The following is a 15,907-nucleotide window of genomic DNA, read 5'->3' as shown; positions in this document are numbered from 1 at the left end:
ACATTGAAAAAAGAGTTTGTGGGCTTGTCACTGTAGGGGCATAGTAACATTACCTTTCTTTAAATCCACTTTAAATGCTATGTATTCTCCCTTGTGGGCTGCAAGGGCTACAGGGAGGTGCCATTAATATTTCAAAGTGAGTTTTTACCCTGACAAAAATAATATTTTTCCACGTGGACTGCAGTTTTAAACTGCAACAGTCAGGCTCCATTGATAGGCCTAAAGCCATGGCTTCCTTGATACGCTAGTAGATGGCACAAAATGTGTTGCAGTCCACAAGTGACAGTAAAATTTCCATGCCTTGTGTATAGTTTCTATACCATATTTTAAGGTCTTGTAGGAGAGTTAGATGTGCCAGTCAGAAATTAGACATGTTTTATATTTTAGATGTCAGAGCCAGAACACATCCACTGGACAGCAGCACCCAGTCTGCAGAGTAAAAAAAAACAGCAATAAAATGAATCAAAGCATTGGTGGTGACCATGCATAAAGAGGCATTTTCTAACAGGAATGTTGTATTGTGTGAGAGACTTGGAGATTATTGTTGTGAAAGGATGTGGGGCAATTCTGTGAGACGTTGTCTTTGGCTGTGGGGGGAGTGCTACAAGTGCTTGTGAGAGATTGCTGCTCTTAGTGTTTTCAGTGCCTTTAGATCATCACTTTGAGGGCCTTTGTGACAGCATTTAGCAGTTGTGAGTGTGAGTGTCGTGAGCAGTTTGGAATGCGGCTGTTAGTTTGGTTTTTGTAACAATGTTGTTTCTGCCAGAGATAGGGTTACTGGTGGTTTAGATGGCTGTGGGTGAATGGTGTCCTCAGGGGTAGTGGGTGCATGATGTTACAAGTAGCCAAATGAATGTGAATATGGTTTAACTGGGGCAAGCATGGGAAAGTGATATGGGTGTACACTCAAATGAGGAGTGGCAAGAAGCCAAGATAGTTCCAAGGGAAGTCACAATCACCACCCAATGTTGGATTATCAAATTCAAGTAATTACACATAGTGTTCACCACATGACTAAAACTATATTTTTTGGGGGAAAGCTGACCCTCCCCCAACTGTCCAGCTTATAACCATTAATCATTCCATATTCAAATCATGGAGCTTTTTTAAAAACACCTACACATTTGGGGGGCTGGATAGATTTTCGGGGGAAAAGCAGTGACAACCTTGAATTGAATGTTAAAGTGTAATTTAATTTAGAGTGCAATGTTGTACTGTGCTTGCTCCAAAAAGTGTCAAACCCATGAACATTGCATATATCAGAATATAATGCAAACCTCTCACAAAACACTACTGATAATTTCGCTCATGTGTCTGATTCTCCAAAGTGATGCACAATTGTGCTGGTGCCAGGCTATTAAACTACTTTGTTTACAGTACTGTACATCCAACATAGAAACCACAAAGGTTCTGACAGATCACCCTTGTTATCCAAGGTTTTCTTGTCTCCTAGGATTAAAATGCATCAGTGACAGAATTCGTGTGGCCTTTTTGTGATATAGTCCTTTTTATACCTCCAGAGCTGAATGATGTAACTGTTTTGAATTGCTTCATGTTAAAAAAAATCTTTTCATTCATACATGGAGCAAAGCCTTAAACTAAAGATCGTAAATACTGTGTGATTCTATTCTGAGTAAACTGTTCTTTACAAACACAAATAACTTCAGTACAGAATGGAGAAAGGAATGTACTTTATAGGAGGGAGATTGTTCACCACATTAGAAGGAATCCTGCCTTCTTTTGGGCATGGTTGTTAAAACAAGTTGCTGGAATTATTTGCAGTATTTTTCTTTTTTTATTATGAAAAGCTAGCTATAGATGTTGTTTAGAATACAATCTGAGACCCAATTAACCAGGTTGTTTATACAATGTAGAATCAGATGTGATTCCCGAATATGATAATTTACAATGCCATACGCTTTAAATGTAGAAAAGGCTATTGTACCTGTACCTTTTAATATATGAAAGGATGACCATCCGTTTTTGGAGCGCATTGTGTCTATTTTAGGAAGATAAAAGCCAGAAGAGATCTTGTTGGACTTTGACCGAGGAAACTGCAGGAGACTAGAATGTGACAGGCTAGTAGTACCTCAGAGAGCCCAGACGTGTAATCTTCAGAGAGCCACATCGTTGGTTCATTGACAGCTGCTGATGCTTTATATTTGAGTAATAATGTCCTCTTTCTATTGGAATTGCAAATCTGCCAAGGAAAAATATCTCGGAAACAGATGGCAGTAACTCCAGATATTGTGGACTTTATTTAATAGAAATGCCTCCCATTTTTATTTGGAAGCAAAACTTCTTCGAAATTGCAGTGCGCTGTTTTCGGAAGTGTCCATCAGCTGCCTAGATCTATGCATGACATACGGAAATCTACCTCCGTGTTTAAAATTGATTTCTAATGATGCAAAATATGATGTGGGCACGAGGACTGGGTTTATTTCATTTGCATACTTAAAAATATGAGCAACAAAAACGTGGGGATTGGGGTGGATCTATCAACATTTGTTAATTTAGTACACAGAGTAAATGTGTGCTGGTCAGGGTTGTAGAAATAAAGCAACGGCACAATTACTGCAATTATGAACAGGTGGAGGGGTAGCACGTGCCACGTCCAAACACAGTATAACTCACCCTCTCTCCATAGCATGTTGCTTAATTAATGACGAGAGGCCTTAAAGTGCATGCAATTTCGCAATGCTTTCAGACACGGACCACTGCTTTGACCCTGTCACAATGTGACTCATTTGGTGAATTTTGCTAGTGCAGCATATGTGGCTCAAGTCCAGTTTCATAATTCCTCCAAGACATTTCTGGCCATTGTAACCATACGCGAACAATCATTGACCACGCTGGTAGGTCAGGCCTGAGCAAGCTAATGGGATGGTTATTATTTTTTTAATTTTAATTGCAAGACTGCCACTAAAATAAAAAAAAGTATTAAAACATGCCACCACCATCACTTGGCCACCACATTTGCAAGAAAAATGTTACATTTACAAAACATTTACTGTTGTGGCTGTTCTGGTCATTTTTTTAACAAAATAAGGAGGATTTCAGTTGTGCCATGTTTTTTATTATCATTGTTTGTGAAGGTGAAAATCCAAACATAAATCACAAGCTAAACAAGCTCTGAAATATCAAACTGCTACAATATTACAGTGTAGCTTAAATAACAACAATTTTAAAAAGGGGATGGAAAATAAATCTCCATCTAAATCGGCACGGAAAGCGGAGGAAAAAAAATAACCAGTTTTTGAAATTAATATATCTAAATAAATAAATAAGACAAAAAAGCTCATTTTGAACCAACTTTGTTCCTGTAGAGAAGGGAACCATGTTTAGGAGGATGGGAACGATATGCACACGTTTTAAGCTGTAACTCAATTTGCAGAGAGCCAATGGATAAAGTGGGTTGACACTTTGCCCCAAGCTGTATGGTGTGGTGGGTGGAAGCAACATCGTAATGCCAATTTAAGAGACCAATGAATGAAGCCTGCAGACCACAAGCCACTGTGCGTGTGTAATTTTGTGAAAAATAGTCTAGCAACACCAGTGTGTTTCTCAAAGCCCAGACCTAAAAAGGAAGTTGTGTGAACTACTTGTAGCTCAATAACCAGGGTCGAGGTAAGATTACACTTGTGTATTAAATATTACACCCAACCCTAATTACTAAAATGTGTGAAAGACATGAAAGGCACCTTATATTTGAAACCCTGCACCTGGTAAAGATCAAAAGATATTCTGTCACAAACTAAAATTATTATGGCACTAATGTTGTCAAACCTGGAGTATATTTTCCTTCCTAATGGATCAACATATCAGGTAAAGGAAAGTTAAAGGACACATTCACACTATCATACCAAAGGGCTGCAATCAAACTGTTCATCTCTATAATAACTGTACAGGTGTATCAAGAACGTCTTCCAATTCACACATTCACACTCAGACTACTTTTTATTACTTTATTATTATTTGTCGTATCCTAGGCCTACAGATAATGTTTTGAAACATAAACTGGATTTAATATAGGCGAGTTTTTTCTTTTTCTAAACAAAGTGAAATAATACTGAATTCAAACTCTAAATCAAGCAAACAATTATTTTATATTGATAACTAAAGCACACATTCTTTCAGTACAACATGGAACAGAAAATCCTTCCACATTCTATTGTGTGGAATGAAATTCACAATTTAAAACATAGCATGCAAATCAACAGTGCAAACATTATATTCTGGTATAGAGAAAACGTAATTCATAACAAAATGCAATTGAGTATACCTCAAATATTATCTCAAACAAGCCATTTACTTAGTAGGCAGTTTTAGTCAGTGGAACTAAACCAGTGATTGGCCAAATTCCATTAAGAAATGTTCAGAGAGTGTGTTAATTTTCTTGAGACAGATTCTCACTAAAACTGCTGCTCATGCTCAGACATGGAACCTGTACTTTTATCGGAGTTCTTGTATCTGAAATAAATTCGACTCTTTTAGACATTACAATTACAATCTAGGCAGCATTCTCTAATTTTTCAAATCCTGAACATGCTTTTTCAAAGGACAGAAATAAGGCAATTTGAAATTTGAATTACTGCAAATGATGCATTTAAAATGTACTCAGAAAGTGACAACTGCAAACTGTTTTCGTCTCAACCTACATTATCCAGAATTAGTGAATTTATACAGATCTTCCCTACAAATTAAACATACCAGCAATTTATTTGACCTTACCCAACTGCCAAGTGGAAGCACTCTCTGAACAAAGACTGTTTTTGGGACCGTTGAGATTTTCCAGTTGAAAACAGATATTGAAAAACGCTATCTCAGAGTTCGAGTTCCTTTTTTATTTCCTCAATTGGTTTAAAAAAATACATTGAGAGGACTTTCAAATAGATTTTTCTACTTAGGTTCACTGACTGATGGTCTCATTTTCCCTGTTCGTTTCCTGAGCCATTCTTGTGCTGTAAAAAAGCATATGTGTAGGAAGAGCCATAGACTACATTTAGGGCCGTATTATGAGTATGGCGGTCTGGTACTTGTTGTGGCGGTCCGACCACCACCACCGCTGCCCGCATTATTCTAAGTGTGGTGGATGGATCGCCACACGACTGCCGGACTTGCCGGGATCAAGGATCCTGCTGCGCCGTTGTTCTACAACCAGCCTCAATATGCCGGTGAGGCTGATACCTGCACCTCCGAGCATATTATGACATACACATCTCCTGCCATGAAAAGGGTGGCGGACATGCAGGAAAAGGGGCCTTAGCAGGGCCCCTGTCCTAACTGGGACTGGGGATATATGTGGGAGGGGACATGTTATGCCCCCCCAAAAATTGCACCCCTGTTTCTGCACAGTGTGGCATGCATGTCATACTGTGCAGGAACATGCTGCAGGTGATGTCACAGTGGCGATCTGCTATGTGACTTATACAGCTACCAGCGTGAGACTGCTACAGCACCGCCCACCCTGGATTACACTCATAATCCGGCGGGCAGGTACACGATGGGCTTCGCGGTCCTCCATTCGGCACGGTGATGGCGGGCCGACAAGAGGATTGCCAAACTCCTAATACGGCCCTTAGTACTCTCCACAAACTATTCCTGAACGTTCTCATCTCTGAATGACAACCATTTATACGCATAGTCCAAATTTTCTGAATGGTACTTTTAACTGATAGAACATTTACTTGGTTTTATAAACATATGGAAACTGACACACTACACCAATGGTAGTACCTTCAGTATGTGTCCACCTAACTTATCCATCAGCGATCATTCGGGAGAATTAAATATGTAGGCAGATCCCAGGGAGTACAAGAAACCAAACTGGTGAATGCCTTCAACCCCATAACAGCATCTTATTTTTATTATTGTCATTTATTATTTTTTTCATATACGGAGCTCATCTGGTTATGTGCTTTGTATTGAAGTGGGGTGCAGTGTTTTAAGTACTGCCAAAAATGTGCATGTTTATCCCAAGATAAGAAGCTACGCAAGACTTTGGACCTTATTGTGAGGTCAAAGGTCTGACTGCCGAAGGAGACCGTTGCGCCTGTGGCCTTCCGACTGCTGTATTATGAGTTTCCCGATGGGCTGGCGGTGGTCTCGCTGAGGTGGGCAATTTATTTCCATATATATTGATGCCTGTATGTATATTCCGACTGCATAGGTGTTGAATGCACACATATGCGTGATATATGTGGAAAAATACTGCATACCCATTGCTGGAGTCTGAACCATATGTGGGCTGTCCTGGTAATGGGTACATGTTATCAAACCACTTAACTGTATTTCGCTGAAGACGGGGTTGTATTCTTCGGGGTGAAGATGCTCCTGGGTAGTAGCGACCTGGAGAAAAGGATCCACATAGAAATCTCCTGAGAAGAGCTGGAAAGGGGTGAGTATGCACCCCAAATCCTTTGTTTCCGCTGACCTTTAGGCGGCGGTCCCACCACCGTGGTTAGCTCGTCAGGAAGTCAATTCATAATACGGATGGTGGCTTGTGCCTCTGTACCGCCCAATGGAGGCTGCCTTCCTCCGACCGTGACCCCAGCGGTTGGGGGTGTAATGGCAGTGCCGGTGGTCCAGCTGCAGTCTTTGCAAAGCAAATCCTCCCAACTAGTAATACGGTGGACAGCTCCCTGTCGTCTGACCGCAAGAACGGCAGTCCACGAACCACCAAAGTCGTAATAAGGCCATACGTTACCAAAGTTGATGATTGGAAAGGTTATAGTATGTCGATGTAAAACAATTTGCCTTTGTCACTTGTTGAAGAAATTGCTGTTGCAGGAAGAGGACATGCATTGAGTGAGTTTGAGTGAATGAATGTAAGTGGATAGATAAGCAGCTTTAATATATAGGCTACAGCAACTGCTAAAAACTGTGGAGAATTGTGTAAGTTAGATGATATTCTCTGTAGAAATGTATTAGTTTAAAATTAATTTGGAAATAAAAAACATTAAGGGCCCGATTCCAATCTTGTTCGGAAAGCATACCGACTGCTTTGGTTCGGTATTGCTTTCAATACGACTCGGATCGGGGGAGTCCGACCAAACGAGTATGATGCATCCTTATGCCTCAGGATATGTTTTGGTCGAACTCCAATTGACTTCAGTGGTAGCCTGTGTTTATTTCATTTATTTATTTTACAGAGTTTTATATAGCGTGAACTTGACCCAAAGGTATCGGGTATCAGAGTGCTTTACATAGCACCAGTTGTGTTACATGAGTACACATTCATTTTTGTTAAGCACGGGGAGATTAAGTGATTTTCCCAGAATCACAGGATGTTCAGTGTCCTTGCCAAGACTCGAACCCAGTTCCTCAGACTCAAGGTCGACCGCCCAAGTCATTAGGCCAACTCCTCTCCAATGATCATCGCAATGATTTCACATGCTTTAACTTACCGTATTTTCCGGCGTATAAGACGACCCGGCGTATAAGACGACCCCCTACTTTTCTTGATAAAATGTAGGTTTAGTGCTGTACTTGCCGTATAAGACTACCCCCACTTCCAACGCAGTCCTGCATAGCCATTTGGAGAATTGTGCATAAGATTTGCACCCAAAGCATTCTTTCTGATATTTGGTTTACGGTACTTGATATCCTTTCTTTGGTATTTCATCCAAAATCAATTCAAAATGTAATGTGAATGCTGTCATATTGGATCATAGAATGTCCTCACCAGATGTGCCCCCCACTTCCCTGTGTTGCACATTGCCATTATCCACATTAGTATTGTTAGATTACCGGTACCGTAACTGTAATTTATTTCCCTCTTTCAGATCCGCTTTCAGTGGGTTTGCTTTTGATACTTCCACAGTGCCCCCATCGCCTACGTAACGTTAGTGCCCTCCATTTATTGCAGTATTATACCGTACCTCTACTTGCACACATGTCACTTTTTCCTCCTGCAATGCACCATTTCCTATTGAGAAGCGGTCTGACACCTTCGGGTGAAGTCCGCGCTATGTAAAAACGCATGAAAACATACTCTCAAATTTCACACCCGGCGTATAAGACGACCCCCGACTTTCCAGAACATTTTAAGGGGTTAAAAAGTCGTCTTATACGCCGGAAAATACGGTATATAATTTTCATGGGGACAGCTGGTGCATGGTGAAGGGGGCTATTTGTTTCGAAAATCTAAAAGCAGGTACACCAAATAATGTATTGGAGTTTCTGGTGAAATAATGAGTAAACACAATTGTTTTCAACATATTGATTGGAATGCCCTTGCAACACCCCTGTGCTGTTGTTCCTCAATCCATAAAACTTATTTTCTTATTACAATTCTGTCTTCAATTAGAACATGATTAGTCTTGTGTTCTGAACGAGAACACAGGCTCCCATTGAAGAAAGGGGTGACTGGGGAAAATCGTGAACTCTGTGGCGGGCATCCCATGGTGCCTGCAACACTGTGCACTGTTGGAAAGGTTGGACCCATGGGTTCCCCCACTGGCCTGATTCGGAGGGTCCCGTGTGAAGGGAGGCCTACCACGGGACCCCAAAGATCAATTCTGGCAACCTTTACATTCTGGGCAAACCGAATCGAAAGGCTGTCGGAATCGGTCATTGTACTAGTTTGTTCGGAAACTAAGTCCATAGAACTGTATGAATCGGCTCCGGAAAGGCTTGTCTTGTTCGAATGCCTTCCAGAACCGATTCGGTCAGCCCTACCGGTTTCCAAGCATCGTACTTGGTCGTCCCGGACTGGGAACGAGTCGGTCGGAAACAAGGGCGCCGGATTGGTTTCGGTGATGCCGAATCAAATTTGGAGCCCTTCCGACCAAGATCGGAATCGACCCCTAAGCGTTATACAAAATAAAAATACAAATAATTTTTATTTTAAATTAACCATTACTGTATGCACAAATCATGTAATTTCCTGAGGTTTAGATCTAAAGAAGAGACGTAGGGTCTGAATTGGAGTTTGACAGACAGATACTCGGTCGATAATGTGAAATATTCCATCTGCCTTATTATAAGTACATTTGGATATAATATAATGCACTTGTAATAAAGTGGAGGGGATACCTGTTTCCTTTGTGAAGCAGTACCTATCCACCAAACTCTAAATCTGGCCCCAAATACACATTTACATTGCTTGAGAGGCATAATTACCAGATAACTAGTTGTAAAGTGCCTATATACGTTCCAATGTAAAATCAGCCCATAAATAATATAGATTGAACTGCACACTCAGATTTGAAGCTGGTCAACCCTATTTAAGGAATCAGTTACATACAGAACTATCTGACATGGTTTCGATCTGAACGCATTACAGATTACTTGTTACAAATTAAGAACATCTAATGTGATTCACCTCATCCAATGGGCTTTATTGTGAGCTCCTCTAGCACTCTGAAAATACCAAAATGACAACACACAGTGCTATATAAAATTCACAATAAATAAATGTTGTAAAACCAAATAAATAATATTTTTTTTTAAATAACCTAGTTGCAGGATTTTAAACTTAAACCATGTGACTTATACATTTAATCTTTGTATTGACTACATTTTAAATTCCATGGGTAATTTTGCAACCCAAAAGTGTTGCTCTCCTAACCTACAAACCCTCTGTTTTGTATCCGTACAGATTTCTCTGAGGCAAATTAATCACTTTCCAATGCAAAGGTAAGCTGTTTTTGATCTGTTTATATCGCTGCAGTCAATTTTGATAATATATAATTTATTTTTTATTGAGTCTCAGTGAGCAATTTGTAGATCTATGCTTACATTACCTGATCTGCTCTCTACAGTCCTCTGTTCAACAAAATGAAATGATACTTCAAGTTTTCTTACATTAGTAAATGCCCTTCTTTACTTTCCACTCTTGCATGTAGATGTACAGCTGTAACATATTTTAAACTATTATTTTAAAAATAGCATTTTACATTTCGGTTTTATCCCTAATACTATGATATTATATCCTTAATATCATATAAAATGAGAAATGATACACTAAATACAAATGATTAATCAAAAACATGTATTAAGCTCAATGGGTACTCACAACAAATGTGTATGCTTTCTCCTGGAAATAAAGGTACATGAGAGTTTATTTTACTTTACTAGATATACATTTAGTCTTGTCGCTTACTTTGTGCAACTTGTGGACTTTTTTATTCCTTCCTTTGTTCAGATTGATAGCATTAATAATGACTTTCATAAATGTGATTCCACCTGTGTTGTTCATGCTAGAGGGTTTCATTAATACTGTTCAAAATTTAATTACACTGGTTTACTATACCTGTTCACAGCAGGGTGAATTGGAAATATTTTGCCACACTAAAAACAAACCTAAATATGATAATTGGAATGGACATTAGAAAATTGAAATGGTGAGCGCTCCATTGAAGACAATGGAGTGCTCCGGGCTTCTAATGGTGGTAGAAGCCTGAAGTGTCAACATTCCAATGTTTAACAAAGGCCTCAGTGAGTCCGAGGGGATTTGATCTCCCTTGGGCTCCGTGATACCTTTGTTTTGCAAATTAGAGCATCCTGCTCTCTAGGGGCAGAATGTTCTAATAGCCTTAGAGTCCTCCGTAGCGGGCTCTACCAGCCATTAAAAGCCTGTTCTGTTGTTAAACACTAAAACCAAACCTAAATATGATCATTGTAATGGACAATCATGAACAGAAACGTAACTTCCTCTGCCTGCCTAACTACACAAGTGCTCACTGCGACATCTGAATTTAACGTATTTTTTTTTATTGAGAATCTTAGCAATGCTCGCACAGGTAGCTAAATAGAATACCATTAATTGGGCTGTAGTAACAATTGTTAATTGCTGTGCTTATAAACAAAAGGGGATGTTAAGCTCTATATATATATATATATATCATTATTATTTTTGCATCCCTTAAACTGTTTGCTGGGAGATATCTGAAACTTGTTTTCATATGTTTTACTTTGCTTTCATAGTTTGATATAAGTCACTAATTAATTAATGTAAGTGTCTGATGCCCAAACATTGCTTGCGTTACCACAGAGGTGAATTCCAGAGGGGTCAAAATAATTGATGGTAAGTTGCAAACAGTTGAGTGCAATTTGATGAAGATTGTACAAGGGGTGAAAGTTTACATTTATTGGTGGATCTGTTAAATCTAGCATGCTGCAGTTGATTAACGTAGACTCAGGAGATGGTGTTGCAAGAACTTCAGTATTTAATCTTTGTGGTCCTTGCATATTTTTTACAAGGTGGTCAAATCTGAATGTAGCCTTATGGAAACACATGGAAACTATAATTACCTAAGATGTAGTACAGATGTACATTTGCCAAAGCTTTATCAGCAAATTGCAGTGTGTATATATAGGTATCCAGTTTGATCGGGCGAATGTTCTGCAACTAATAGTGCTGCCATTGGATAGGTGGTGGCTTTGCTGGAAGCACCAACTGAGTAGGAGTAACATCTGGAAACATGGTTGTTTCTGAAGTCCTTGTTAGGAGAAATGTGGGGTGAATACTGAAATCTCTATTGAATCATCATAAGTAATGTAAATCAGAAAATAAAGTGAATTAAAAATTGGTCTGTCTTTTTTTAATTTGAATCAATGGCTAGGAACAAATTTTGAAACACAGGTAGTAATATTTAAAGAAGAGGGTTGAGCCTGTTTTTCAGATTTAGAAGAAAATGTGATTCCGAAACATCTTAGGCTTAGATGGCATTAAATAGCATGCATCATTATGATGAGTCTCATACACTGGCCTTGAACCAATGGGGTTTGCACAATCTGTGTGGGGGTCAGAAAGGTGTGATTTAAATACTTGTGTTATGTATTGATCAGCCATTAAACTCTTGGAGTTCCTAAATAAAACTGAGAAACTTCCTAATTTATTTGAGATTGGATTGTAGTTCCAAGATATCTCTTATGCACTGACTCTGTTCCTAAGACTGTTTTTGATGACATGGGTATTTTGAGATATTTCCTCCTTTTTTGGCTATCACAATATTTCTAAAATATTGCATATGCTTCTTTAATCTTGTTGTGTATGACCCTTGCATCATTTATTTGAAGTATTTCTGGTATTCTAGTTCTTCAAATAAGAATGGGTTTCATTTTTATTGATTCTATAGCTGTTAATTACTTGAATGCTCGAACAAAAATATATGTCCTGAGTCTTTCTCTGCCAATATTTGTCCATAGAACTAGCTTTTACTCTCCGATTTTCCCAGCTATGGACCTGAAAGTTAATATTGTTTTCCAATGATGTACCAAGGAACCACATTTGGAGCTCACAATTAAATTTTACAATTTTCCATGTTAACAGAAATGTTGCATCAACCTTATTGAATGAGTTTGAGTTATCTTGTCAGACTGTTACCTTATTGTGATTAGAGGTCTAGGTTGAGCAAAGGGGATATATCATTTGGTCAGTTCTAGCCTTGAAGATAATCCATTTCTTAATCGGAACTATAATCAAAATGCTTTTGGCGGGGGTCTGGAAAACCATATTATCCTCCAGTGTTTTTAATATTCTACCTTATCCATGGGGAGATCTGTCTCTTGTAGACAGATATATAATTTGTAGAAAGTTTGATATTCAACCACATTGCTGTGTTTCATTCCTTTTCTGTGGCTCTCTGCTCATCAGACTAACTGAAAGTTAATTGGTCCATCACTCATCCAACTACTCTGTCTTTGCCACCCCACTCCATTTCATACCTTGTGTTTCTTCCTTTTTCTAGGTGATTTGGCCTTCATGTAGGATACCATACAACAATAAAATAACTTCTATGTTTATAATAATAACTTGTTTTTGTAAATTGTCTTATAATACACATTAGCCTTTTCTAAGCAATCTATATAATATTTGTTGCTATTACACAATGTTGCAGAATGTCAGCGGTGGACATTGAGAGCTTGAGCATTTCTCTGGCCGTCTTTTATGTTCTCAGTATTTACATGGATCTTCTTCAAGAAATGTGTAACGTGAAACGTGGGTGTTTATTCATCCTTAACCCTTTCAATCCATCATTAACTTTGGAAATCATGTATGGAGCTTGGAGGTTGATTTTTCTTAGGATAGAGTCACAGAAATTGTTAACAAAAATGCCCAATAAAGATGTGTAATGCATGTGGATTTCTGTACTGTGGGAGAAGTGAGGTGTACAAGGATGAATGTTCTACTTGACTGTTGAAATTGGCATTCCTAGTTGATTCCATCTTTGCTTCGAGGTTTATCTTGCTGTGCTGTATGAGCAGAGAGCTTAACTGAATATTCCATAGTTGGATCATTACCTCAAGATTCTTTTTAATGACGTCATAGTGATCGGGTATCATTCTGAAGGTATTGTATGGGAAAGAGACTTTATGCCAAAATGAGTGAATCTGCTGGTTATCTCATTGTTTTCTTTATGCAAGTCTAAAATGGTCCTGCCATCTGCTAGGTTTGGGGCAGGCAGATATTTTGTGTGATGTGCACCTGTTCAAATATGGCCACAATACTGATGTACTAGCACATTACAGAGTCAAGAAACTGTCAGATTTGCAAGCACACTGCAGGATATATTGTGACAAGGTTAGTATGCCAGTGGAGCATTCACAGCTTGAATGCACAAAAGGATAAGCTAGCTGCCATTGTTCTCCAACCCATTACTCTACTTACCTTTGCAACTCTTAAGACTCTCAGTTTTCAAACAAACCATTTCCCAAGTCTTTAGTTCTGAGATGAACAGAATTAAGGGCAACTTTATGTACTTCTCTTTTTGGATTGGAAACAAATAAGAAACTTTTGGGCCGCTATAGCTGCTGCCTTCACTGTATTGTTGATACCATGAGATGTATAAAAAGCACCCTTAGTATATTGATAGCACCCAACATCATATTAATAGTGTCTTAATCTATGACACCACAGACTCTTAAGGTGTTTTATTTTCTGGTACAGTAACTCTGACTGGATGATCAATGGCATTGGAACGCTGATTAAGAGTTGTATACTTCCTAACACAAACTTTAGAACCAATATCACTATCTCTGAATTTATTTTTGGCCTTTTACCGCCAAAGCACAATATCTCAGGTACTCTTTCTCCATTCTCATGTGAATCTAATAGTTTTCTGCTGCACATGTTGTGTCTCTGTCAAATACAATGTTCTGATGGACACCTAAATGGATGGCAGCATTTCTCTCCTGCAGTAGAGAAATGTTCCTTCTCCGTTCTTGTCAGAATCTAAAGTAAACTTATTAAGGCCTTCTAAAATGTTACAAGTTTAGGCAAAATATTTGACAAATCTGGGGCTAAAATGATTAAAAAAAATATTTTTGCACAATACATTTTGGTGGATAACTCCTACATTCACTTTGTTAAAAGGTACTTTGCGACTTGTTAAGGATCAGGTCTCTATGAGTCTCATTCTAGTCCAGCATGTGGGTCATTTTGATAAGTAGTTTAGAGGGTGGAAAGAGAGACACACATGGGTATACCTTAGTCTTGGACTGCTTACTGGCTAGTACATCAGGCATTTTAAAGTTCTTTACTTTATGAACTCAACCATCCCTCAAACCCCTTGGAGGGGTCATTCGTTGGGAACGGGAAACAACCTTTACAACGCAACTTTTACAACGCACTACCATTCCAACAAAACTTTTACAACGCAACATCCATTACAACGCATGCCATTACAACACAATCATTACAACGCATGACACTACAAAGCATACTACTACAACGCATGTCATTACAACGCAGTCATTACAATGCATACCATTACAACGCATACCATTACAACGCATAGTACCCTTACACTATCCAACACTTACCCTACTGTTGCACCCCCTGGAGTTAGAATAGTAATTTTTACCCCTACACTATACAACACCTACCCTACTCTTGCACCCCCTGGAGTTAGAACAGTAATTTTTACCCCTACACTATCCAATACTTACCATACATGCAATGTAATGGTATGCGTTGTAATGGTATGTGTTGTAAAGGTAGTATGCGTTGTAATGGAATGCGTTGTAAAGGTAGTTTGAAAAAATTTGTTGTAATGGCATGTGTTGTAATGGAATGCGTTGTAATGGATGTTGCGTTGTAAAAAATGCGTTGTAATGTTGTGCGTTGTAAAAGTATGCGTTGTAACATCATACATCCGTTGGGAACATATATGTGCAACCTCACAGCTTGCTCTGTGACTCAGAAATTGTTCTGAATCCCTGTATCTATAGTGAAACGACAAAAGTCAAAGAGAGGCAACTAGGAAATTAGTGAATTCCAATCTGTTTATGATCCCCTACTCTTTCTGTTCATATGTTATTTCTCCAGCTTTTCTTGTGCAAAAAATATTTGGTTTGAACTTGAAAAAACTGTTCACAATAATATTGCTGTACTCATTCTAATCTTGATGATTAAGAAAAAACAATTGCAGGGATAGGATACTGTTCCATGTTACTCTAATGCTATTTAAACCATTTAGTCCCTCAGTACAAGCTCAAGGATACATTTCAATCACTATGTGAATAGACGTTTACACAGGGATGAGAATCTCAAATTATGTGGCAAGTTCTGTGACAATCTCACATTACCTCCTGATTTCTAGCCTGTTGAAATGTATCATTGCAGAGGCCAGGAGGATAGAAAAAACATGCATAATTTGATGTGTTGAATACAGGTTCTACATGTTAAGCCTCATTTTAAAGTTGGAAACTCAGAATTTGGAGATGTATACCATACATGGGAAATATCTCACCCTGGGGTAATGTAATGAATGTACAAAAATATACCAATGGTCATAATTCTTATGTTATCCTTCCCAGCACTTATCTTTGTCTGTCCTTTCCCATTTCACCTTTCCTTTGCCAGCAATACCACCATCTATTGATCTGTGTCTTAGAAGGATTTAGGGCCAGATGTGGGTAAAATCAAATTTTCAAATCCTTAATAGCGAATTTTACCGAT

General features: G+C 38.7%; 1 protein-coding gene across 12 annotated transcripts in view; it reads left to right on the top strand.

The window, feature by feature from the left end:
- FOXP1 (forkhead box P1) overlaps window positions 1–15,907 on the top strand; it is an 875,723-nt gene that overhangs the window by 102,560 nt on the left and 757,256 nt on the right. For all 12 annotated transcript variants that reach the window (XM_086938895.1, XM_086938901.1, XM_086938902.1 and 9 more), the window contains exon 2: window positions 9,602–9,639. The gene's annotated coding sequence lies outside the window, so the exon portion shown is untranslated. The remainder of the gene's footprint in view (window positions 1–9,601; window positions 9,640–15,907) is intronic.

This window comes from Lissotriton vulgaris, chromosome 9, assembly GCF_964263255.1.
Source record: "Lissotriton vulgaris chromosome 9, aLisVul1.2, whole genome shotgun sequence".
Lineage (NCBI taxonomy): Eukaryota > Metazoa > Chordata > Amphibia > Caudata > Salamandridae > Lissotriton > Lissotriton vulgaris.
This window is presented reverse-complemented; position numbering and strand designations above follow the sequence as displayed.